Raw genomic sequence first — 25,631 nt, forward strand, 5'->3', positions numbered from 1 at the left:
CCGCCGGCGAGACTGGCAGCTTTGAGAGTAGAAGTAGCAGGAGGAAACAGCCATGGCCACAGAATTAGCTGTAGCTGAGAAAGTCCCAAGGGGGTGATCGATCGGGGCGTGGGAGAGGGAGTCGCGTCATTAAATAGGCCACTGGAGAGGAGTTGATGGTGAGGTCGCGTTAAATTAACTTGCAGGCTTGCACCTGTAAAATGACCGGAATGCCAACCACCGTTTGCAAGCGATTGCTTTCGCACGGGGGCGACCAGGATTATTTAATATAATATTGTCATACATATTTTATCTGGCTCGTTTGGTTTGCGGAAATCATTTTTTTCATCCCTAAAAAATAGATTTTTGAGAAAAAAAATATTTAAAAAAATATTTTTGGTATATTTGGTTGACAATGAAAAAGTGACGGATTTCCATATTCTTTATGTTTAGTTGACCATCCACTTTTCTGAAAAATTTATATGTAATTTCTATTATATCCTTAACAAAAATTAGGTTTTTAATGCCTCTTTAATGTCGAAGGACTTTTTTGAAAAAAATAAAAATGAAGTGGTTTTTGGCTCACGGAAAAGTAACTTTCTTATGTTTCTCATAGAAAATTTTTTTTCATAAAACGTGAGAATAATATTTTCATGAAAATACAATTTTTCCGTCGCTCTCATTTGAAAACTCCAATCAAATAAAAGACATCTCATTATTTTTCTTTGACCACACTTTTCCCCCTTCTTTTTTCACGAACCAAACGAGCCCCTAATAGCAAGGGACTTTCCCATAATTACCAAATGATAAATGGGCAAGGATGATAAAAATGAGAGACCTTTTCATAATTTTTTAAATTTAAGTAGCTTAGAATTTCCGCATTCTCTATGTACCTGCAATCCATGTTTACCGTAAAAGGACTAGATGGATAAGAACGACCGGCTTAAAAAAAAAAATGCTTCTATCAATAGAAAAGTGCTTGCAAATACAATTATGATCAGAGAAAAGAAAAAAAAATGCATCCAGGGGATAATTTGGTAACTTCATTCATTTAAAAAGGGCCGGATATCCCCCTGGCCGTCACAAGCCATAAGGAAGGGGGCTAGAAAAAGAGAAGAGAGCCGTGTGGGTTCGGTGAGGCGAACCCCGCACCATCCTCCAACATCGCACGTGTCGTCCTTACCGGTCCCGCTTTGTATCCTCCCGCTGCCGCCCACCTGCCCTTCGAGAAGCCCGCCCCGACATCCAATGGGGCCCATCCCCCTTGGCGAATACGTGGACAGCCATTAATCTTCGATCTCGGTGTTTAGATTCTCGTGTATATATATATATATATATATTTATATAGATAGATATAGATAATGTAAGAAGACAAACAGCGAGGAAACAGACGGAAGAGTTGACGTGGAAGAGTTGGCTGGTTTCGATGGTGACGTATAATTACAAGGCCGGCCGTGGAATTAATTTGTATACTTATGTGGAGGAAATAGGTGGGCAGGTGGGGTTAAACTTATCAAGAAGCAAGGAGCTCAGCCGACAAGTCTAGAACAGTTGCTTCGATCAAGGGAACCTTTTGTACTCAGTCTGATCCATATTAGCAGTGGAGTACAAAATATTGATTCAATAATTGATACTCTACTACTAATGTTTCATTTTAATTAAGCCATTATAGGTCAATTACGCACGTGGATTAGACATTGGACTGTTTTATGATATGGCTGTGTTTTGGAGGGGTTTTAGAGTTGGAGCTTTGTCTTGGCCTTGCTTGAGACTATCCGGACACAATTCCGCATTACCAAAATCCGGTCCTCAAGATGCATCTCTGATTGCTTAGCCTGTTCCTCGAGCTGGTGACAGTTTAAAGCTTCAATCTCCTCACCAACTCTTTGCCGGGTCACAGTTTAGAAAAAACAGGAATCCATGGATTTGGGTGCTGGCATAATCTTAGCAGACGAGCCTGATTTTGATGCAACATAGATACGGTTTTATTTTTTTTTGGAGTGAAAAAGTCAGGAACTCCTGACCCGATGTATTACAATTAATTTGGAGTAAATAGTTGATACAATGAGATGTATACATTTCTTTAAGGAAAAAGAAAACCGTGGGTTTGAGTTAGTTGATGTCTTAGATATGTGGTCTAATCAACAGCTAAACTTTTCCCATATTTGCACCCTCAGCTGAAGAATCAAGCAAGCATCCGATGCTGGTGAAGGCTGTTTAAAAAGCCTCCGATGCGGGCAAGCTTTAGCTTCATGGCTTCCGCATGCTATAAAGGTGGCGGCCTCCGAATAGATTCCCCTGGTGTTTTTCTCCATTGGAACATGGGACACGGACCAAGAATACTGCTATCACAACAAACAACTCAGGCTATAACGCTGAAAAGAAGTTTCATGCGATGCCCGCTCTGGGTTAAAATCGTCTGTGGATTCTGACCAATTGGAAAGTTGTGCGCGTGCCAATTGGTGTAAATGGCACATGAATTGATGCCTTTTCGCACCAAATGAAGCAAACAAACAGTTTTGGAGCAGCTCTGACCAGTCTTAATTCTCAGAGAGCGAGATCTGAGATCATCTTCACCAATGTCAACCTTCATCTGAGATCATCCATCACTGGATTTGCCGTAATCAGATATGCTTCTAGATTTTAACAGACACACCCATGTCTCCCTCCTCACCCAATCTACACTCAAGTACACCTTCTCTCCCTTATCCTCCCTCTCCCCCTTGTCGTGGAACCTAGGTGTTCTTGCTCCAGCTTGGCTTCAAACTGTTCTCCAGCATGAATTCTAAGATCAGGCTTCATTTACCCGCTGTTTGACAAAACCTGGTTTTCATCTTAATTTCGTCACATGAACATTCATTCAGTTCGATAGCTTTGAAATCAATTTGAGCTTGGATCAAGTTTGAAACAAGTTTGATTCAAGCAAAATTCAAATTTGAATTACCATTTAGCCGATTCAAACAATTAAATATGAAAAGAAGTTATCATGATTAAGCGTATCATGTGAATTACTAAATTTGCAATAAAGTATATTATGATTTTGTAAAACATAATAGTTTAGCTAAGCCTCCAAAAACAGCTTTTATATTAGTAATGAAGAAATTAATTTTCAGCTCATGAACCAAGTACAAGATTTGGTTCATTTAATTTCAACTAATGGCAACTGACTCAGTCCTTCCCCTCTCCCCTTCTCCATTGGCCAACCAACCCTTAAGCACATTGGCTATTATCCTATTGGTTTCCATCACCCCATTTTCTCCTCTCTTCCTCACTTATTCCCAACTCACCTCCTCCTAGAGTCAATGGAGGTTGCTCTAACCCAACCATCAATGGGCTTGGTCAAAGAAGACTGACCTGTTAGCAGGTTAGGGAACCACAACGAACTCGACATGGTGTAGCTTCACCAATGTCACTAACAAAGCCTTCTCTTAGGCATGTCTGGTTGCACTTATGAGGCCAGAATCATAACCGTGAATATGTCGGTGAACCCACTGCAGGTGTTTAACAAAGTAATTTAGAAAAGCCAGATGTTTCAGAACAATATAAACAATATATTAAATATATCAGAAACATAGTACAAAATGTCACACCATACCAATCTGAAAGGTATTAAAGTCGCGATCACATAGTTTCGGATGATGAGGCGTCTTCTTCCAGAAAATTAAGAATCTCATCACTATAAAACCAGCACTGTAAATTGCAAGTTAGTAATTAAGTTGACCAATTCAATTAAAAACAGATCCTAAAATGAACCAGTGAAATTTTCTACAAAGTTCAAACTTTGTATGTCAAACAAATCTTTGTGTCCACATTCAGAAACTGCATTCGTGAATGGAAAAGAGAGTGCCTCGGATCAACTGGTACCTTATGTTAAGATTTCTCCGGTACCTTATGTCAAATCAAAAAAAATAGAGGCGAAAAATACCAGAGCAATGTTGTATCAGACTATGTGTCTCCTTGTAGTTGGATCCCCAAGTTTTTGAAATGTTCCAAACTCCACTTGAGCATCCAAATTTGGATCAATACTAGCAAAAACATCTCTAAGCAAGGTTCTACCACCATGCCAAATGTGTCCAAAAAAGAAGAGCAAAGCAAACGTAGCATGCCCAAAAATGAACCAACCCCTTAAACTGCTACAAAAAACACCATCGGATTTCAAAATAGCCCGATCTAATTCAGATTTTTTCTTTCGACCATCTTTCGATTGTTAATACGAGATATAAAGACCGCTATTACAAGCAATACTATACCTTTGATCGTGAAATATCAATTGCTTGTTGAACCCTGTGAATCACGTGAAAGTAAGATACTCCAAATTCGGAGGTCAGAGTTTCATAAAACGTTCTTGGTGGGGAAAAATGTAAGGGAAAGATCCCAATGAATCAAATTTGATCCATGAATCTAAGAAATGGTGAGAATTCTTAATCTCTCTCAATTCGAAAATTCAGAATTTGAATTGATGTTGTTTCACTGATTCCTCCTAAAGATTTCATTGATGTCGTTCAAACTTTGCATGTCAAACAAATCTTTGTGTCCACATTCAGAAACTGCAATAGTTGTCATCAACCTCAGCATAGGAAACCTGTGAATGATCAGACTGTCCTGAGTGCTTGCAGCAAAGATTTGAAACTTAATTTCATAAAATAATACAAAAGCTATTTTAGAAATAATAGGCACAAAACTGTAAGTACAGGTACAGTCTGAACTAGGAGAACAATCAGAACATGTTGCCGCTCAAAATTTGAAACTGTATAATTCAGAACTTCTAATAAACACTGCATACAGTTCTGAGTTCAGTGTAAAAGGTGTGAATATTTGTCACACATGCGCGTGCGTGCACTCAGAGAGAGAGAGAGAAGACCTCTGAAAATTCATTTGGTAAGGGGAACTCTCATAGGTCAGACGTTAATTATTCAATCAAATAAAACATTAGCAAGTCATCTCTATGACATATATAAGAAAGCTATCGAGTCTACCAAATAAACCCCCCTACTGGAACACGCACAGCACCTCGGGAAGGCCATTGGTTAGGTGGGGCTCTCAAGCAGCTTTGATATTTTCATAATTCACGAGGCTACTTATAGGTCACAAATTGGTAGTGCAATTAAATAAAACAAATTACAAACTGTGTCCATGACACCACGGACAAAAATCGCTCTAGAGTCTATCAGAAGAATCCGCTATTGGAATGTATTAGTCAGGTTGCATAATCAGAACAAAAGTTGAACATTCAACCCCATAAGCCTTTTTACCTTTAGATGCCTATCCAACAACCAAAAATCTAATAAGATAAAAGGAAACAGAAATTTTAAGAAGGAAATAACTAGTTCGTTTTTCTGAGAGGTAAACATAATCTAATAAGTAAGAGTTTTTTATACAGAGATAATATGAACAATATATGGCGAAATATAAACTGATATTCTTGAAAGAGTTCAGAAATTCTCTGCATAGAATAAGCAAGAAGCGCAGCTGATTATGGCAAGTTGGGACCAAATTACCAACTCAACAATTTACACCGCTGATATGACATAAAACCCATTAGATATTGGGAGCCTGTGTAAACAATACAAACTTTTTATGCAGATGTTCATAGCCAGACGTAGATTTTTTTTTTTCCCTTCAGTGTTGATGAACAGTCTTTTGCAACTGATATAATAGCTTCCTGCTAGGCATCAAAGCTGTTAATTCAGGACCAATAATTTTTAGACTCGACGAAGGCATTATTTTCTCTTGGTAACATATGCAAAAATATGTATAAGCAAATAAAGCGTTCAACCGATACTGATATTGGCAAACAAAAATCTATTGCTATGAACATCAAGACATAATATTACAGGATTTGAAGTGATGGCTAAAAAATATAGACATTCATTAATGTCTTCCTTGGGCAGCACAACTAGATACCCAACTTGGACTAGAATATTGAAATGTATGGAAGTGGCCCTTGCCAAGTTTTTCTGATGTCCAAGTGTGACCCATACCAGATGTCAACATTACACAAGAGAATATCAATTTTGAAACTAAACCTTATACACTAATTAGAAATTATTCTCCTGATGGTGGTCTCATCATGTAAATTATGTACCTAAAAGCCCATGCCAAGATAAACGAGTTATCCATCATAATCTTTATAAACACATAAGAACAAAATATCCAATTGCATGAAGTGCATTTCTAGATATAGAACTGGATATTAACACTAAAATACTGCAAGATCATACCTAGTCTGAGAATGGGAATTGAAGTATAGCATTACAAGATTTACCATAGATTTCAGAATGATCGTAAATGCACTCCTTTTGTTGGACGCACAACCTTTGCAGCTAGTGCATCTATCAAAAAATGGTCCCATTAAAGCTCCAGCATCTATCAAAAAAGGAGGGCAGGCAAGGTTGCTTGGACATCCAAAAGCACAATACAAGCACTGGCAATCCAACAATAATAATGATGATTTCACCCATTCCATTAATGTTTTCAAAACCAGACTGTTCATCGAACTGGAAAAGAGACCTGATCAAGATCACTGGTTCAACCATTAGAATAACCCAGGTCAATCCATGACATCATGATGATGTAATAAAAATATCAATTATTAATTATTATATATAGAAATAGATTAAGATCATAAATATGCACAAAAAATTGTAAAAATATAAAACATGCAATGATATATACATATGCTTTGTTGAAACATTTGTTAAGTTGTTTCCAAAACATTTTAAAAAAATTGACAGTTTATGGAACCTGAAAAATAAGTTCTATGAAAAGGCAAGCCTTCCAGTTTACATAAAATTTGTGTTACACAACATTAGAATCTGTCAGTTTATGTTTTAGAAAATCTCTAAAAGTATTAAAATTCCTCTTCTTCTACATCTCCCATAGAGTAAAACTAGACTTTTTTAGTCAACAATAATGTTCAGTGAAATGCAATGAAACCACAGTCCCATGGCTTTCCCTCCCCATCATTACTTAGTTAAAATTAATCTCAGTGGCAATAAATCAAACAAAAGATGAGCAGGAAGGGGAGGGAAGACAAACTTTGAAGGCTTTTGGAGTTTGACGAGGGAAGGCAATGAGCAAGGAGAGGAGGCCACTCATGAGAGACACCACTGCCATCGTTGGCAGGGAGTCCAGAGAGAGCAAGGGGTTGAGAGTGTGAGGATGACTCTCATTCTGATTTTAGAAACTCTGAGGGGGGAGGGACACCGGACTGCATCGATGCAGTTACCAGGCTGCTACTAGCCTGATTGTGAGGGACTGAGGGCTGAGAACAAAGTGGTGGGTGGTGGGTGGGGAAGGAGGGGCGAGAGAAGGGGGAAAGAGAGAGAGCAAAGGAGGGAAGGGCCTGCTGTTGCTGCTTGCCAGCTTGCCACCAAGGTTTGGCTAACATGGTGAAGTGTGAGGAGGAGAGAGGGAGAGAGCAGAGGTGGGAAGGGCCTGCTTGTTGGTGCCATCGGCCTACCACAAGTCTGTCAAGGGCGAGAAAAGCAGAGAGAGAGAGAGAAAGAGAGCAGGGTAGGGTGTGCTCGCTGCTATCCTTTGCCTGCCACCAAGCTTCAGTGGCAAGGTGAAAGAGAGAGAGAATGCAGGGGAGCGGTTCTTGCTGCCTACCGCCGATCGCCCTCAACGATGCGGCAAGGGAGAGAGGTACGGGAAGAGAGAGAGGGAGAAAAGAGGAAAAGAGCGGGTTCAAGCCTTCAAGAGTTCACCATGGGTGCTTACCGGAGTAGGGTTCTTTTTGCTTACCGCCGTCCTCTACAATTCATACTGGTGCTGGAGAGAGCCTCATTCGAAGAGGGAAGAGTTGAAGAGGAGTCAAAAATAAAGTCAATAATCGAACCCTAATTCCCCAATCCAACACAATTTTATTCAATTTGAAAACCGACAGGTACATTCAACCAAGGTCTAATTTGAATGAGCTGCCAGTTCAACCAAGGTCTAAAACAAACAGAATACGTTGGTTTTTGTGGCAATTTGGGTTTTGGGGGGTATTAGGACCAGACACTAGAACAATTGACGATTCCATCGGTTCAGTTGGTCGAGTGGAGCTAGGCCTATTTTCAAAACATTGATTTGCATTATGTAGCTCAAAGGCCTAGTCTAAAGCTGCAAGTAGGTAAGTAGAGTGTGTTTTTTCAAACATATAAAAGAACATATAAGAAAGTCCATAGTTTGGCAGTTCACTTGGTTGAAGTTTGGGTTCGTGATCCACAATTCCCACCTTTTTAATGAATTAAGCTGACCTGGGTAGTATGAGAAAATTAACTTTTATATTTATGTTAGTTAAAATCAAACTTTAAGTTATAAAAAGTTTGTTACTAACATGGTTCGGATCAAAACTTCTAGAAAATACATAACATAGGAACAATTTCAGGGAGAATTAGAAGAAGAAAACATGAAGATTTAGCATGTTTAAAAAATTGATATAGCAAATCTTCATATAAGACTCCTAAACCTATAATTCATCATCTTTTCCCATTAAATCAAACTACATAGTGAACTGTGTCAGTTTCTACCAACATGCAATTCCTTTGTGATCAAGGAAAGTAAGTACTATCAGACATTGCCAAGTTAGGTTGGTTGAATGGGAATTGCCTTAGATTATCATAAGGTAATAAAGTTATGGGAAATTTTAAATGTGCTCATAATACTAGAGAAGTCAAGAATCAATAAGCATTTGGCGCTCCAAAATCTACATGTTCAAAGCGGCTGGTAAACTGATGTCATGACATACCTCTACTCCACTTGTTTTACAGTCCGAGAAAGAGAGGCAAAAAATTTAGCCAAACAATCAACAAACTACAATATAAATGCCTAGGAAGGAGTAGAAAAGAGAAAAGAATTTTATGATCAACAAAATTATATTCAGCTCATAAAGCCAACCACACGTACTGGGTGGATAATGCTTGATGGTCTAGTAGACAAGGTTATATCATAAAACACATTTATTGTACATAGTCACCAGTGCTGTTGAAAATGAAGGAGGGAAGGTATACCGGCTATACCTTAACTTACAAAGGAAAAACCAAGAAAACAGTCCTTTTTGGTCTACATTGTAAGCACATTATAACAACAGTATTGTGCAAAGTTAATCAGTCCATGCCAACGTTCGCTGAACCGGTATCAGAGAGTGTATCGATGGGCGTCTGGTTTGGCACGATACAGATCTGTATGGTGCCATTTTGGGACGTGCCAACATAGGGAGAGCCAGAGGGACAGAAAGGGAGAGAAAGGGGGGAGAGAGAGAGGCCAAGAGAGAGGGCTCAAAAGCCCTCATCGGAAGTTCAAAATAGAGGAACCCCTATTTCATTTTGAAACAAGGGATCTCTATGTATTTTTGTTCAAACTAAAATCGGCAAACTCTCTCCACCCCCCCTCCCTTTCCCTCTCCCTCCCTCCTTCCCTCCCCTTCTCTCTCTTTCCCTCTCTCAATCTCCTTCTCCCTCTCCCTCCATAGGCAGGTAAGGCTCCTATTTCGAATCAAACTAATGAACTGTGCTGGTAACCGACCGTTCTAGTTCGGTACATTCTAAACCGGCCAGTTCGGCATGATTTAACAGAACTTAGTCCATTCAATTTATTTAATTTCCAAAAAAACTCTTCTTTAGAAGTAAAAGAAACATGAGGAAAAAATTTGCAATTATGCATTCATTGTTTTTGAAAGAAAGACAAAACAAAATCTTACTTTGACTATCTCATCAAGCCAGCAGCACTATCCTGGCAAGTAATCTTTTCATTATATCTCATATACATGCCACTGGTGTAATGCCTACAACTAAATTGTACTAAAAGAAATTAGAGTTTTTAGACTTGATAATGATTGATATGCTGAACCTGCTAATATAAACCGTAAAAGACAAGCTTGGCTGAGAAAGAAAAGCACAAACTTATCATTTTAAATTTCATGAGCTTGTGATATACCTTCTGTAGGCTAGCAGAAAATACCATTACGTTGAATCACATGCACTTTTAATGGATAGGCTAGTAGAACTGAATTAAATGTACTGTTAAAATTCCAAATAAGGTGCTAAAATGCCATAAAGCCACAAAGTTATACTCAAGCAAGCATCGACAAAAAATGATAATGATAAACATAAGTTTTTCCTTCCTTTTTGGGGAGTTCTGTCCAAATAGTAATGCTAATTTTGCATTCGAGTACTGGGCCTCTGTTATGGAGGGTTATGGTATATAATTGAAGAGGATGTTGATCAGACACATGAATGTGGAGATTATGAGTTGAGAATCTGCCAACCAACAAACAGTGCTTAAGACATGATTTAAGGAAACTTCTGATCCTATTGACAATCCATGTGAGCCTCGTAAGAACCTTGCTCCATCTCTCCAATTAATAACATCCCAAGAGCCCCTGCCTGTTTCATAATAAAAGAGCATACCTGCTGTCTGCAAGCTCCCATTAAGGGCATTCATTTCTGATTAGTTAATTCTCTCTGAAGCCTGATGAGGCTAAAGACTTCAAGTAGATTAAACCATCCTGATTCCTCACAGCCCTGCCTATGTCAGAAATTTTACTGGCTACAGAACTTCAGTCAAATTTGAGGTCAATACTTCTAGACTGGTGTTGGGATGGGGTTGTCCTGCAAGGCTTTCAGTTAAAAAACTTGCATAGAAGATCCAGAACGTCAAACTACTCACTTCCCTAAAAACAGGTTTTAGATATTTGCCTCTTACAAAAATACTACAAATTTATATTCATCTAAACAAAATAATATGGAGCATACCCTATTTCTCCTTCAAAATTCCATACATCATTACAGACAGAGTTACTATCACAAGTCACCCTACATCTCAAGCGAGCCCAAACAACCGTAATAATTAATCTTTAATTTAGAGGCAGTCACCAATGCTATATCCATCTTCCAAAATCAAAACATGTGGCAACTTACCTGGAAGAAGTTGACTAGCTTTCTTCTCCCTCAGAATTAGCGAGGGTGCTGACCACCAGCGTGCAAATTCTGATCCTCTCCACTTGGGAGAGGGATGCCAATTGACTGAGATAAGGTTGGTTGGCTAACAAGTTGACTAGTTTATCATCACGCATTTGACTAGCTTATAATCATCCTTCAAACCAAGGTCCACTGTACCGACCATACCGACGTACCGGTGGGCGCCGGTATTGATTCGGTACCGGTTCGGATCAGTACTACTGGTTCGGCTTAGTTTATGCATTCAAAAGTTCCAAAAAAAAATTGAAACCGGTACGGGCCGGTACCGACCAGTACAAGCCAGTACCGATTTTTAATACCGAACCGGACTAGTCAAAGCCTGTACTAGTTTAGTACAGACCGGTTCAACATTCCTTGCTTCAAACGCATGATGCTACCATAGCAAATAAGAGAACCTAGTGGATTAAAGCTTCAACATTAAGTAGCACCAAGTGTCATAATGCTCAACTCTAAAGATTGTGGCGTCAATGAAACAAGTCATACTATGATTTATGGAATCTAGAGAGTGCCTGCTATTGCTTAAAAGAGTGCTTTTGTGATTTTTAAAGCAAAAAAGTACTTACCAAAATAGTGTCTTCGACTACATTATCTGAAAAATGCTGCTACAAGAATAAAAAGTCAAAAAAGCACTTCAAGGAGGAGCTAAAAAACCTAGCTTCTTGCTTCTCCTTCCCTTTTTATAAAGCAGAAGCAGAACCAAACATGCCTTACGTCTATTCACATTTACATCAAAAAAAAAATCTACCAACTTAGTGCCATAACAAGATGACAAACAAGCTAAAGTTTTGTCTCATCATAGTTACAAAAATGAAGAAAATGAAAAACCTTCGCACAGATTTATCTCCATGTTGAATATTAATGTTCTTTTTTCCCCTTAACAAAACTTTTACCGAGCAATGATTCAAAATAGCTGGTGCTACCAATAAAGTAATAAACAGATCTTATTGGAATGCTAGTTTACATGTTTTACAAGTTTTCTAAATTTTTGAAACCCCTTCTGCAAAAACTATATGAAGATAATGTTTCTGTGTTCTTCTCTGCATTAGTTATAGACTTATCATGATAGGTAACAGCATTAACTTTATGCAAAGTCCTGCACATTCTAAAATATAAATAAAGAAGAAAAGTACGTGAATGCTCTGGAACAATGATGCTAAAGGAATTATATTACCAATAAGAGAACCATAATCAGTATGCTAGTCACACCATGATGACATGGAGCAAGCATCTTCTTTGTATTCACTGCACAAACATATGAAGTTTTCCAGAGATACGAAAAGAGTACTTACCACTAATATTGCTCTATAACCATTCTATATGTCGACAGGCAAAGCAATTGAAACTACCATCAAAGATAAATCAATCCTATAGATACATGCCCTTATTTTTGTTATGATCATATAGGCACTATAACATAATGGTAGAAAAAGTAGTAGTCTGGAAAAAAACTTTAAAATTGGTTATGCTGTGTGGGGCATACTGATAATTGTAGCAACTTTGAGCTGCTAAATTATACAAATATACTATATCTATGAAAAGAAAATCACCTCTGTTGCTTTGGAAGGTAATATACCAAACTACCTTTGCAACATCTTGAATGTTGAAGTGTGTGCTCAAGGTTTTCATTTGCCATGCGTTGCTGTACCTTTTGATACTAGCCATTGTAGATAGAAAGGTCAGATAACACCTAGACTATAATTTATTTTCCTCACGATCACCCACCAAAACTGGGCATGTAAAATCATTAGAATTAGTAGTAAGCAAATAGCACACATGCAGATAGATAAGGAAAAAGTGAGAAATCTGTTTACATGGAATATGATGTGCAAGAACAGATTACTGACTTGGGGTTTTATGGAAATTTTATGGAAAAAGATTAATACATGAGTCCCATGATCAAAAGAGATAAACTTTGAATTTAATTTATCATCACAATATTTAAGAATGAACTTGTGCATGTGCCCTCACATATAAAGAAGAAAAGGAATAAGCCACATACAAACGTGTGGACCTGCACATAAGGATTAAAATGTCCTTACCAGCCCTGTGCTAGTTTCATCCCAAAATGAGACAAATACAATACTAGGATGCTGATGTCCCCTTTGAATGTTCTTTTTGATTTTCCTGTCTCCTTGTTTTTTTCCATTTTTAATTTTTTTTGTCTTAAATAAAATTTTAGTGAACATTGATATGTTTTTGAGTCTGATGGGGTGTATTGTGTCAATATTGGTACCAACAGGCATGGTTTGAATAAAATTAAACATCACTGATAAATATAGGTGAAACATCATGTATTACTTCTCAGTCATATTATGTATAATAGAATCACGAGCTTAAGACAATACAATGAGGACAGTTTTGCACTCCTTTTGTCCATTCTCCTCTCTCTCTCTCTCTCTCTCTATCTATCTATCTATCTATCTATCTCCGATCACACAACCCTGTGATTAAACCCATGAGAAAAGAGAGGATGTGCCCCCCCACTACTCTCTCTCTCTCTCTCTCTCTCTCTCTCAAAAAGAAAGCAACCAAGCCAGGTCAAGGTTGGTACTAGCAGCTCCTGCCCAGTTTTGATAGATGTGGGCAAGACATCCTAGCCCACAAATGGACTGGTATCCTGCACCCATCTTGAGTACTAGTTCCTTGTTGGAACAGTACGGTACCGGTGATATCCAAACCATTCTACCATTACATAAAATCTTGCCTGCAAACATGAATGCCCTGACTACACTCATGCATGCATTGCACTATATGGCTCAAGAATAATTCTAGAGATTGCAAGGTGCCATTCTCTGTTTTATCCATGTAACTGCAGTACCGCTTAGGTTTACCTAATCACTAGCAGAGAGAGAGAGTGGGGGGGACAAAAAATAAGATGAAAAGAAAAGGGAGAAAACAAAATAAGTCAAAAGTAGGAGGAAGCAATACCCACAAGATATAAGGTGAATAAAGGGAACAGCAACATAAACAAAGAAGGAAAGAGAAATTTCACTTTGTAGAGCTGAATAACTTCTCAAGTGTTTTATAACTTCCAAAAGTTCCTCTTGAGTCTTCCTTGCATTGCTAACAACCTAAGGCTTTTATAACCCATCACATGCTTAATCATTGGCATGATTCCATCCAATTGTATTAATACCTCATTCTTCCTTAGAACTCAAAACAACAAGAAAGCTTTCGTGCAAACAAATACCAACTTCTATATTCCTCATCATCTGCATAAAGTGAATTTCTAGTGGGACTGTGTGACAGCCTATTGCCCTCGTGTTTGGGGGCGGCCCAATACATTTGGAGGCCTAAGGCGGATTCAGTGAATGAGGCCTTTTTTTATATATAATAAATATAAAATATTTTAAAAAAAGATATGAAAATAGATAGCTATCAAGCACACTATTTCAAGGAAGATACATGAATGCAACAAAAACCGATAAAAAGTCTTTTCAGTTTAATATAATTTTTGAATGGAGGTATGGAAAAGTAATTACGCTAAGGAAAAGCCCATAAAACTGATTAAATAACTGAGATAATGCTTGGCAGTAATGTTTACCATGTCAAGCAAGAGCAGAATAGGAAAAGGTTATCCTATGGCACTTCATGGTCAAGGTAAAGGAAATAATTTGTCCAGAAAGGGACCTCTCTATAAGAGAAAGTAGGGGCATTATGGGAAATTCACTCCATCTAATTAATAAAAGTCCCATCCCACCATCTCCCGTTCAAGCGAGTACCCATGCAGCAACTGCAACCTCACAGCACAGCAGCCATTCAATCTCCAGCCTCCCTCCTTTTCTCTCTCTACCAACCAAGAGGGGAGAAGAAACCGAGAGGAGAAAATTAAAAGAATCTCCACCCTCCAAGAAGTCCATCTCCAATCCCCCTATCTTTCTTCTTGATGGCCCAGCTGGATCAGGAGTAATGTGAGGGAAGGAAAACCAAGACCAAAACCAAAAAAGAGAAGGGATGAAAGATATGAGTGGCTTCAGACGTGTATCAAGCCAACCAAATCCCTCCTCTCTCTTTCTCTCCACCCAAAACAAAACTACTGTCCCCAACTTCCCAAATTGCCCCTATGCAGGCCAGAAAACTCTCTCCACGTCCCTTCCATCAAGGGGGAAGACTCGTAGCCAGCTCCTGTTCCTGTTTTATATGGGGCCTTTGCTTCCTTTTGGTCATTGGCCCGGGGCCTTTGCTTCCTTGGTCATTGGCCCGAGGCCTTAGGCGACCGCCTCGGTCGCCTAACGCTCAGGCCGGCCCTGCTCGTGTTATACCTTAACTAAACACAATGGTGTAGCCAAACTTTGGTAACCCAAGACCTACTCATACATAATAGTTTGTATCCTCACCATTCCTTCCCTGTACTACGATGTCATTTGCCTTTTACCATCACTTCACTTGTTAAGTCTAATCACAGTTCAAGCACAAATTCAATCTAAATGCCAAACTCAGTCTTGAAGAGCATAATAGTGGTTATGGTCTTATGAAACAATGTCATTAGTATAATTAAGAGCACAACTGGGAATTTTTGGTTTAAGGCAAAGGCAGTCAAAATAGATCTTTGCTTGATCTTTCTTGTCAAGATAATTTCTTAACCATGCTCTCTCTCTCTCTCTCTCTCTAATTTTTCGAGATTGCTGTGAACTTTGAAACTTCTGCAAGCAACTGTTAGGTTGGTCAGACACTTAAAGAATGTTCGATGTTTCCAGGAGAAATTTGGGGAACAAGGAACAAAGAAAGCCAAAAGTTATCCTTTTCACCTGACAATTATCAGCTAACAGGACTTCTGAGTATGTTTCTGAGTACTCTTTAAAGCAAGTGTGGCAATAAAAACCTTAGATTTAGAGCATGAGGGCTTCATAAAGTCAGCATCTAGAGATCAGATTTCTATGATTTTATACTTGTGGGAAAGGTCATTCTTAAGGCCAAGTTCGTTTGGTTTAGGATTGCAACTACGTGTATAATAAAAGCAGAAAGTCCAGCCCCAAATTAGGTCAACCAGAGCCCAGCTAATCCTCTTGTATCTCTTTACACACACAGCACATACCCTCTAGATTAACTCTCTTTTTAAAGTTTTGGTTTGTTGGGTATCCACCTAAACTGCCATAAGAAGAATTGTGGATACAAATTTTCATGACATCTGTTATGACATTTGATACTACTGTGGGCATTTTCTTCTTCTTTACACCTTTACAATTCCTATTATGTCAAGCCTTGACTGTATTAACTACATCATACCAGGGTTAGAGTATAAGAAGGGTTTCCTATAACAGTACCTTACCCATATGGTACGGATTTCATATGGTACTATACTAGCACATTCTACTACTCTTGGTGTTGGGACAGCAAAAATGAGGTGATGTACTGTGTCTTGGTAAGGCACAGTGTGGTACCAAGGGGTTTACTGATATCAGCACCTTGCCGATACAGCTAATATCCAACAGCATGCACCAGTACTTAAATCCTTGCTACATATTTTTAATGAGTGTTAAAGAGGCAGACTTTTAATGATCAAACATGTCTAAGTTTTTGGTGAACATGTCAGCAATACTAATGATTCCCAAGAAGTGAAAATCAGAAACAACATAATAATAAAGCACGTGCTCTCACTAATGACAGAGTTGTGAATTGCAAACATGAAAAATACCATAGTGACTACAATGATATGCCAATAAAAGCGCGACATCCAGTATCAAATTTTCTGAGAGACTTGAATGCTACAAATTGTCAGCAGTCCAACTGTCAAAATGATACCACAACAATCTATTTATGCAGAGATTGCAAACAAATAGTAGGAAAAATAATTTGACAATTTAAACAACTAGATTACTTCATCAATAATTTGGTAAATTCTCAGAACACACCATCATGATATTGTAGCAACAATAAAAAGATAACATCAATCTGTAATGATTTTGCGAGGCACACAAATAACTCGAGATGCCCCAAAAAGTTATGTTCACTGAAATATTCCTATACCAGGAATCTGGTTAAACCAACTGGCACTTGCTTAAATGTCAAAAAGAAGTTAATTTTAGCATAGCAAACTGACTGCCATGCAAAGTATAACTAAGAACAAATTCAGTTCATCTGTCCTTTCTCTGATCTTTTAATATTATCAAATATGACAACGGGCTCTTTAAGGGAAAAAAATTGAAGTGAATCGCTTATTCAAGGGTCCTATTGGAACGTATATAAAAAAGCATGTCAATTTTGAAGCTTCTAATCCAGGCATTTGAATGTTTAATGTTGCAGTATTCCACTTCATGCAAGTACCAGACACCATTCCTACAAGATAGTATACAAAAGCGTGGCACTAAGATCAATGGGAATATGGTTAGCAATATAGGATCAAGATGGATTCAGTCATAGGTTGCCTGTATATCGAGGAACAAAAACACATGCAATGCACAAAGTTAAGACCAGATCATCAAAGGTTCGGAAAATTTTGGGTAGTGTCTTGAAGAGCTTTGTCAATGAGAAACAGAAAAGAATTTTGGTTCTTGTAGAGTTAGACTTGTTTTCTTATCCTCTTGTGCTATGTTAAGGAGAAAAATTAACAGGCTGAATGATGAACACCACAACCTCCAAAACACAAAAAATTAAACCTCGCACCACTATGTATCTCACAGCTTTACTTCAGTCAACTTCACAATACAAATCACAGAAATGCCGCTTTTCTACACAGTTGATATCTTTGGTTGAAATTACAGGGAAGAAACATATATAGAAGGCGCTCAAAGTTTTCTGGTGCCAAAGCATCGGTTCTTCTGAACTCTAAAGCACTCTAGATATTCACTGATGCAGAACTTTCGCAGAAAAATATAAGTTCACATAGATATTAAAAAAAACAAAAAGCTTTAGGAAATCAATATATGATGGATATGAAATTGTCCATAAGAAGAAAACTGGAATCTGTTACTGCAAAAGTTCATAACCTTATTGGTTTTTGTTAGAAAAATTAAAAACAAATTTCCACATCTAATTCTTCATCTAATTGCAAGGCAGTTGTCAAATTCATCTTTCTCTAATAATCAATGAGTTGTTCTATACAAAAACATCAATTTAAGTTATAAACATGCCCAACAAGGATGAAAACAGCATGCTCAGGAGGAAGTACATTTCAAATGATAGATATCTTTCTGACTAGTTTTGCGACCAACATCTAAATTATCATTCACATAATATGGTCATTTAGATGTTGATTGACCATATGATGGGTCCTTACATAACACAATCATTTAGAGATTCTGATATCGGGAACCACATAAATACAGGAATTAATATTTATTAACCATTGATGACAGGATTATATTAAATATCATTTAGAATATTTGGGAAAATACATTGTCCATTCATGACAATTAGAAAAACAATAAAAATATCTTAGGCACCTATTCAAGGTGTTCAACTCAAATAATTAAGTTATGAGGTAAAGTGACTTTTCAAGTTTCCGTCTTTTCTATCTCTTTGTAGACTCAGGCTTTAGAAGTAAGACAACAATCTACCAAGTGGAGTCGTAATTTAGTCAAAATGTAAATTATGAACAAGACGAAAATCACTTCCTGTTTTGTGAAGCATGAGTTAACAAATCATGTAACATTCCATGGTAAAAACAAAGTATTCTTAAGTGTCATCTGCTTCTACAGCAGCATGTAAATTCAGTTAGTGGAGATGAAGCCTTGGCTTTAGGTTTGGATGCCATTGCTGAATGGTGATTTTCCACCCTGAGGTTATACTTGCTAAAACATATCTTTGGAAGTCATAATTATTTTGCATGTTACTAGCTTATTTTATTTTCATTAATATGTGTCATGTAGTAGGAGTTAGTTTTGCATGTAGAGCAATATTTGTTATTTTTGTGGTTTGCACGTATGTGAGTCGTGCTCCATTCTCCACCACTTTACAACTAAATTTGGATTTTGAGTTATTCATCAAGTACCACTCCAACTATGTATCTCATTCCTAGATAAGTATTAACCACCACCAACCTGCCTTACTAATGACTCCACTTCACGAACCTTCCACCATTCTCCATGACAAGGCATCTTCTACCTAATTCCAGACTATTTATGACACCTCCATAATCAGAATTGAAGACCAATGCATGCAAGTTTGTAGTAGTAGAAGAAGCACCTTGTCATCATGTTTTAAAAAATGGGGGCATCAAGTTTGTTTTCAAAACTTGTATGTTGGTAACTTAATCAATGAAATGTCAAGGATTTCCTCTGTCCCCATCTTTGATTGTCCTTCTACATTTAATAGGAGATCTTATGCTAGTGATAACCTAGTGTTTCATGACTCAAAAATTGAATTCTTGAGTTTGTGGATCTCATCATACTCCACAGAAAAATGAGTCTGTCAAAGCAAAAATTAAGCACTCCGCTGCTTTTGGTTGCCAACTCTAAGAAGTTCCCTCTGTGTACCTCTCTCATCTATCTATCCTATCATCTTCTAAAGTTTCTGAGAAAAAAATCACCAACATCTTCTCTTCTAATTAATTTTTGTAGCTTTCATTCATTATAACATCTTTACAAGAAAAATGGTTTGCATTGCTAAAATTTTTAGACCAAGAATAAGGATACAAGAAGTTTGTGTGAAAGAACTGTAGACAGCACTTAACAAACTAAACTGAAAATCCAGTTAATAACATGATACTGTTTCATGAGGAAAGAATAAGTTGAGTATGTCTACAACAGAATCAGCATAGAAAGAGGTATCTACATGAGAAAAAAATTAATAATATTCACTATAAACAAAGATCAGATATGGCCAGTTCAAGATCTGCTTTACTCCATAAAAAGAAGAGTCCATATTTATCTACATGATTAGGCAACGATGCATTATTTATAATCAAAGAGTGATAATATAAGTCCTTAACATGTCCGTCGCCATTTTCAAGATACAGTACCATGTCAACTTCTACCTCATATGGGTACATGTTTTATCCAGAATAGGAAATTACTGGTGTGTGTGTCATGTGCATGCATCATATGTATGTGCATGCCTTTTCTTATATTATAGGCAAGAAGTTTAGGCTACATAAAATGAATGCTTTGAAGATATATTACATAGAAATGTTCATTTCCAACAAGTCATGAGGCTGTCTCAAATAATGCACGTTTCTTGATGATAATGTAATTCGAGAAGTTTACTGATCTTAAAAAGATTTGAAGAGATATAGGGCTTACCAAGCTTGCCTGTTTTCAGGTTCTCTTTGCCAAAACTCCATCCTAAATTTTATCTAAAGATTAAGAGGCACGAGACCATTAGAAATGACCAAAACATCGGTACCACAGCATCAAAAATAGAAGTCAAGTCATCCTGCATTGCACGAATTTTAAAAGTTTATGAAGAAATAAAAGAGGCATACACATGATGCACCTAGGCACAAGGACAAAGCACTGTCTGTACATAACATATAAGTAGGTAAAAAAAAAACTGGGTACTGCAGACAATGAAACAATAATAGACATGAAAACACCATATAAACAATGGAGCCCTATAAGAAAAAATGTTTAACACAAGGGAGTCATGGATCAAATTAACTCATTGCTATAAATTTGGTTTTTTAAACTTATGAGAGGATATTCTAAATTGTTAAAAGTAAACTATTATTGGTGGCAAGATGGAACCAGAAACATTACCTTTTGGTCCAAAACTTCCTCAAGAAGGGCAAATTCCGTAACTTGACATGACTGCAGCTTGTTGGGGAGTTTATAACCATCTTATATCAGCAAACTTGTGAAATATTATCATTCAATTCACCCTGTCCTCTTAGTGCTAGTGATATCCAAGTTGATAGGTTAGAAAACATCTAATAAGGTAGAGGTGATGAATGCCGATGGATTTTGAATAGTGCACATGTATTACTTAATAATATCATGTTTGTTGGGGTGATTCAAGAAATGTTATATCCTAATGCTCCAGAGGATGACTACCTTACAAATTATCATTCAACTAAATAAGGATAAATGAATTGTTGAAATGCTTGTCATTCAAATAGGAATTATACCCTAGTAATAAGCTTTGTTCAACTAAGACAGACCTGACAACTTTCTAGATTGTGTATAACTCTAGTTTCCCTTCAAAATTTATGCATGTCATCCGCGTGGGAATCATATTTATACACAAGGTTTAAAGGGAAGAGACACAAGCATTACCGCATTTAATATTAGAAATGCATAATGATTTTTTGTACATATCTTTTCTTCACAATCTTACATATCTTTTCTTGACAATCTTCAGCAGGAGACTAATTTCAGGCTTTCAGCATTCATATTAAGAGACTGAGAGGTCTAGCAAACATTTTTCAAGGATGCCAAATTGTTTAGTATGAACATACTACAGGTCCGAAGTAATCCTCTTACAATTCAACTTATTTAATCTTACAATTACATTAAAGTCAAATGACAGCACATTTAGTTAAATACTGCTATCTGGTCTTCAAGTGATTTCTTTACATCTTCAGCTAGGCTTGCTAATCTAGTATAAGAGAATATCTTATCACTAAAATCAGCAGCTTAGACCTCTACAATATATAAAAACCCTAATGAAATAAACAAAGTGGCAATTAGTCAAGCATTTTAAGTATCCTGGCGGGATGAAAGATATAGAAGAGTTTGACGTAACAAAGCATATCCAGGAACCTGCAATGAAAGATAGGAGATAGAATAGTAAAGACAACCCAATAAGATGAAGAAAAAAAATGCAATGACTGCAGATTGCAAAAGGTAGTCCCAAATAAGTTCTCCTGTGATACTAAACAACATCCAAAATTAACAGCGTAGACTTGAAAGGACAATTTCCTTTAAACTTACATAACTGGAGTTGAAATAGAATCTTTGTTCTCTTTAGAAAAAAAAAGTCATAATAGAATCTTGAACGGTATAATAATGACTAAACTTTAACTTGCTTACTTATGGGCAAGAGAGGAAATAAAAGTAGGGTCAGTAGCGGTAATGGTAAAGAGCAGGGTGAACATAATGGAATATCTTTAATCTGCCATTCCAATGCTGAAGAATTATAAAGCGATAGAGTCTTACATTACCAAGAACTCAAAAAGCCAACATCAAGATTCCGATTCGACTCTCTAATGTATATGAAATCTCCTAGTAAATTGAAGAAGCATAATTTAAACCCTAAACCTGAAGTCAAAAAAGGAAAATTTATCATCTCCTTGCGGTAACACCGGATCTTTTGAAGTTCTTTGTGGATTCTTCCATAGTCCATAATTTCCAGAAAACAAGATGCTGAATAACACTTCAAAACTGAGATGGAAATACTTGTTCCAATAAATCAGATAATGTTTTAATCGGTTGAAGAAAGAAGAAAGAAAGAAAGAAAGAAAGGGATTTGAGAGAGAAAGAGAGAATGCGGATCTTGAAAACAACCCACATTCATCGAAACATCAAAAAAAGGAAAAAAAAACTGAGAATCGTTAAAGATCACGTATTCAAATAATTTGCTTCAAGCTAGCGCAAGACCGAGATGATGCCAAGCACATTGGGGCCGAACCCTTCTTCGATCTTTGCAGACAAATCCCTCTTCTTGTCCTGATCCCATCGAGGCCCATCAAGATAGGAACGTCACGACATCCACGAAATCATCATAACAAGAGAGAGAGGATAATCGAAACCCCATTGAGGCTATCTTCTTGATCGAATCTTGACTCATCTTGAGCTCCGAATACAATATTTTGACCGTTCGGACCGTGAAGAAAACGGCCGGCAGCTGGTAAGATATCCCTCGCCGGCCCCGGGAAAAACGCCGCTCCGACGAGAAGGGCCTCACCTCACTACGTCGCCTGGCGGACCAAGCTGCCGCGGGGACGGTATCTCCCATGGTCTCGCACCCCGCCCTTATTCCTTCCTCTTAAGTCTTAACATAAATTCCTTTTAGAAGTAAGTCGGTAAGCCCACCGACTTTATACAAAGCTTGTGGTTTAGGAGCCTGTATGTAATTAAAGATTTATAGAAGGATCTACATGTAATTTTATTCTTTGCGAGCCCACATGCTGCAATTGGGGCATCTACGACAGTACGAGGCGTGAAAGAACTTTTGCAACGTTGCCCATCAGATCACGCTCCACACGCCTCTCAAAGCATCCTAAATTTGTCCGAGCAAATCTAAAAGAACCATTACGCAATCCAACAGTGAATTAGGTGAATTTTTTTTTGCACGAAAAATACAAATCTGTCCCATGCGTAACATGCAAAATACGAACGAAGAAATGAGAAGAGGCGAATGGTGAGAAACATCTCATCCACTAAGTGTAATTTTGTGGATGAGATGTTTTTATACTTTTTGCATGGCATGGTCTTTTGGCTGCAATTTCTGTACTTTGCCGCATGAGTTTGACTAGAGGGTGATTCCATTACAATGATGCTGTGGATTGAAGATCCATTGTTCTGCCACCACCTTTTTGCTCAAAGATAGTGGTAAGCTTTGTTAGACCTTATAAGCTCATCATTCTTCTTACATATTTTGTGCAGAAGGTGGGTGTATAGAATTTTTAACTAACTTCGCAGTCTCTCTTGCTCGGCATTGCTCCCTGCATTTTCCTATCAATGTACTTGTTCTATTTATTTTTGCCATTGGATTCCTTGTTTATAATTGGATTTTCCCCCTCACTCTCTTGTCAACAAAAAAAGTTTGTAACTTATAGATAATTGATAGTTTAATGAGAAATTTATAAGTGATTTTTTTTCTCAATTTGGTAGCAAGTGTCGAGTTTGCATGATGCTTGTAGAAGTAATACAAAAGATGCAACCAGGGGTGTCAAAATAAATTTTTCCCCCACTTCACTATTTAATCCATCAAAGGTTCCAAACAAAGAACGATAGACTCCCCTCTCATCTTCATTCTCAGCTTCTCCAAAAAAAAAAATCTTCCTTCTCTTCCTTCTGTTTAGAATACCCGCTGCGTGTGCCAACGATTTCTCATCCCTAGATAACTCCGAGTGGAAGAAATAATTTCAAGATAGTTCAATTCTCTCGTCATTGATCCAAAAGTTCTCCTCTCCTCCTCCCCTAGATTGTTTTGGGGATTGGGTTTGATGTTCCTCTGGCTTCTTCTTGTTGGGTTTTATTGATTGAGAGAAATTGAAGGCTCCTGTTGGTTGTAACTTCTAGTGGACATGCATTTGGACTTGACCCTATCCTTAACCGTGTGTGGCAATTATCAACAATCACAATAATGTTTTTTTTCTTAAATAATTTTTGGGGATTAGTTACTTGGTTCGAGGTTTCTTCATTCATTTCTCTTGCTTTTAGCCATATATCTACAATTTCATAATGGGCTGATAGTTTTTAGGAAATTTGGTTCTAATTTTTCTCTTAAGGAATCTCTATAGAAGACTAGACGCATCTACAGATTGTTTTTCTCCGCCTTTGCTGATTTCAAGATTAAATACATTTAAGAAAATTTCACGCGAATGTTATCTTCAACTTCAATCATCATACGGTATTAACAAAAGCACAAAACAACTCATACCAAACAGACCACGACATGATAATTTTAGTTTTGCTCATATTGGGATATTGCGGCTTGACAACGCTAGAAAACTCCCTTTTTTTTTAGAGCTTAACAATTCATACAGCAGATAGCTCATACACTTCTAGTATGAATATATTCAAAAAAATTAAAAGACAAGACATCATGGAGTGCGCTAAGCAACTCTCTTTTTACGACCCATAGGATATCCCCAGAGTGATCCGCCACATACAAGGCTACCCAATCCACTAGATAATGCTAGAAAACCTGGAGAAAGCTCTTTAATACAAGTTCATAACAGTTTTGGATTATTAGATCTTTAATTTTACGACGTTAAAGTTAAAGCCTGGGTTCGTAAATCGGGATCTTGGATCTTTTATGTGGGCTGGGATCTCAAAAAAAACAAGGAGGTCTTGGTTAACTACGGCTCGGCCCAATATCAGCTCACATGGTTCCAGCAAACCCGGCCCAAATTATCGTCAGATTTAGTACCCATTTGCGGCTATTTAGGCCCCGTCAGAAAAACCTATGCTTATCCCATAAGGTTTATTTTTAGCTAACACTTTGACCTATAATTTTACAGAATGTTAGCCAAATCATTAATTTAAATGGACCCTAAATGCTACATCAGAAAATATTTATAAAATGATCAAACTAGCCTTAAGTGATATAATGTCCACGCAAAAAGGACAAGTTGTTACATGATTACGATAGTTGGTTATAGTAGTTTTGAAAAATCGTAGCTAGCTACTGCATGAAGTATTTCTTCCTTTCTACCTCGGACACAATAAACTGATAATTTATAAATATGCAGCTATATTAGTATAAAAAATTGTAACTGCGAGCAGTGATTTTGCCGAACGGTACTTGGTGCTGTCAACATTTATTTTCTGTTACAGTGGTTGATAACTGTTGATATAGCAGCCATTAACTTAGACTTTAAAGAATAAAAAGGCAATAATAAACTTTGTATCTGTTAGAAGTCGTGATAACCCCGATGGGAACTGGTACCGTCTGTGGGATGGATGCGACGGGAATGAAATATCAGCTAAATAAGGGCTAATGTTCTTAAGATTTGCGAAAAATGTTCAACTCTTGTATCCTTCGCCCCTCTAAGCGCATGTAATTCTGAAGCAATGCAAGCTGCCGATGGAAATGTTATTACACCACATTGGTTTTAAGCATCGGGATAAGCTGTTGAACTAA

At 37.4% G+C, this 25,631-nt stretch overlaps 1 long non-coding RNA gene across 6 annotated transcripts; it reads right to left on the minus strand.

Annotated features, from left to right (window-relative positions):
* Nucleotides 1-1,940: 1,940 nt before the first annotated feature.
* Nucleotides 1,941-25,078, minus strand: LOC149753580 (uncharacterized). 6 transcript variants are annotated; one of them, XR_016413444.1, is made up of 3 exons: nt 20,123-22,992; nt 3,575-6,502; nt 1,941-3,470 (listed from the first exon to the last, which is right to left on the minus strand). It is a non-coding gene; the product is annotated as an uncharacterized LOC149753580 (long non-coding RNA). The 6 variants fall into 6 exon arrangements; XR_016413443.1 differs by having other exon boundaries at nt 3,575-20,255; nt 20,579-22,991; XR_016413440.1 differs by having other exon boundaries at nt 1,941-2,802; nt 3,334-3,470; nt 3,575-22,991.
* Between the last annotated feature and the right edge of the window lie 553 nt (nt 25,079-25,631).

Source organism: Phoenix dactylifera, chromosome 5, assembly GCF_051530095.1.
Source record: "Phoenix dactylifera cultivar Ajwa chromosome 5, Ajwa_hap1_PhDact_Kaust_v1.1, whole genome shotgun sequence".
Taxonomy (NCBI): domain Eukaryota; kingdom Viridiplantae; phylum Streptophyta; class Magnoliopsida; order Arecales; family Arecaceae; genus Phoenix; species Phoenix dactylifera.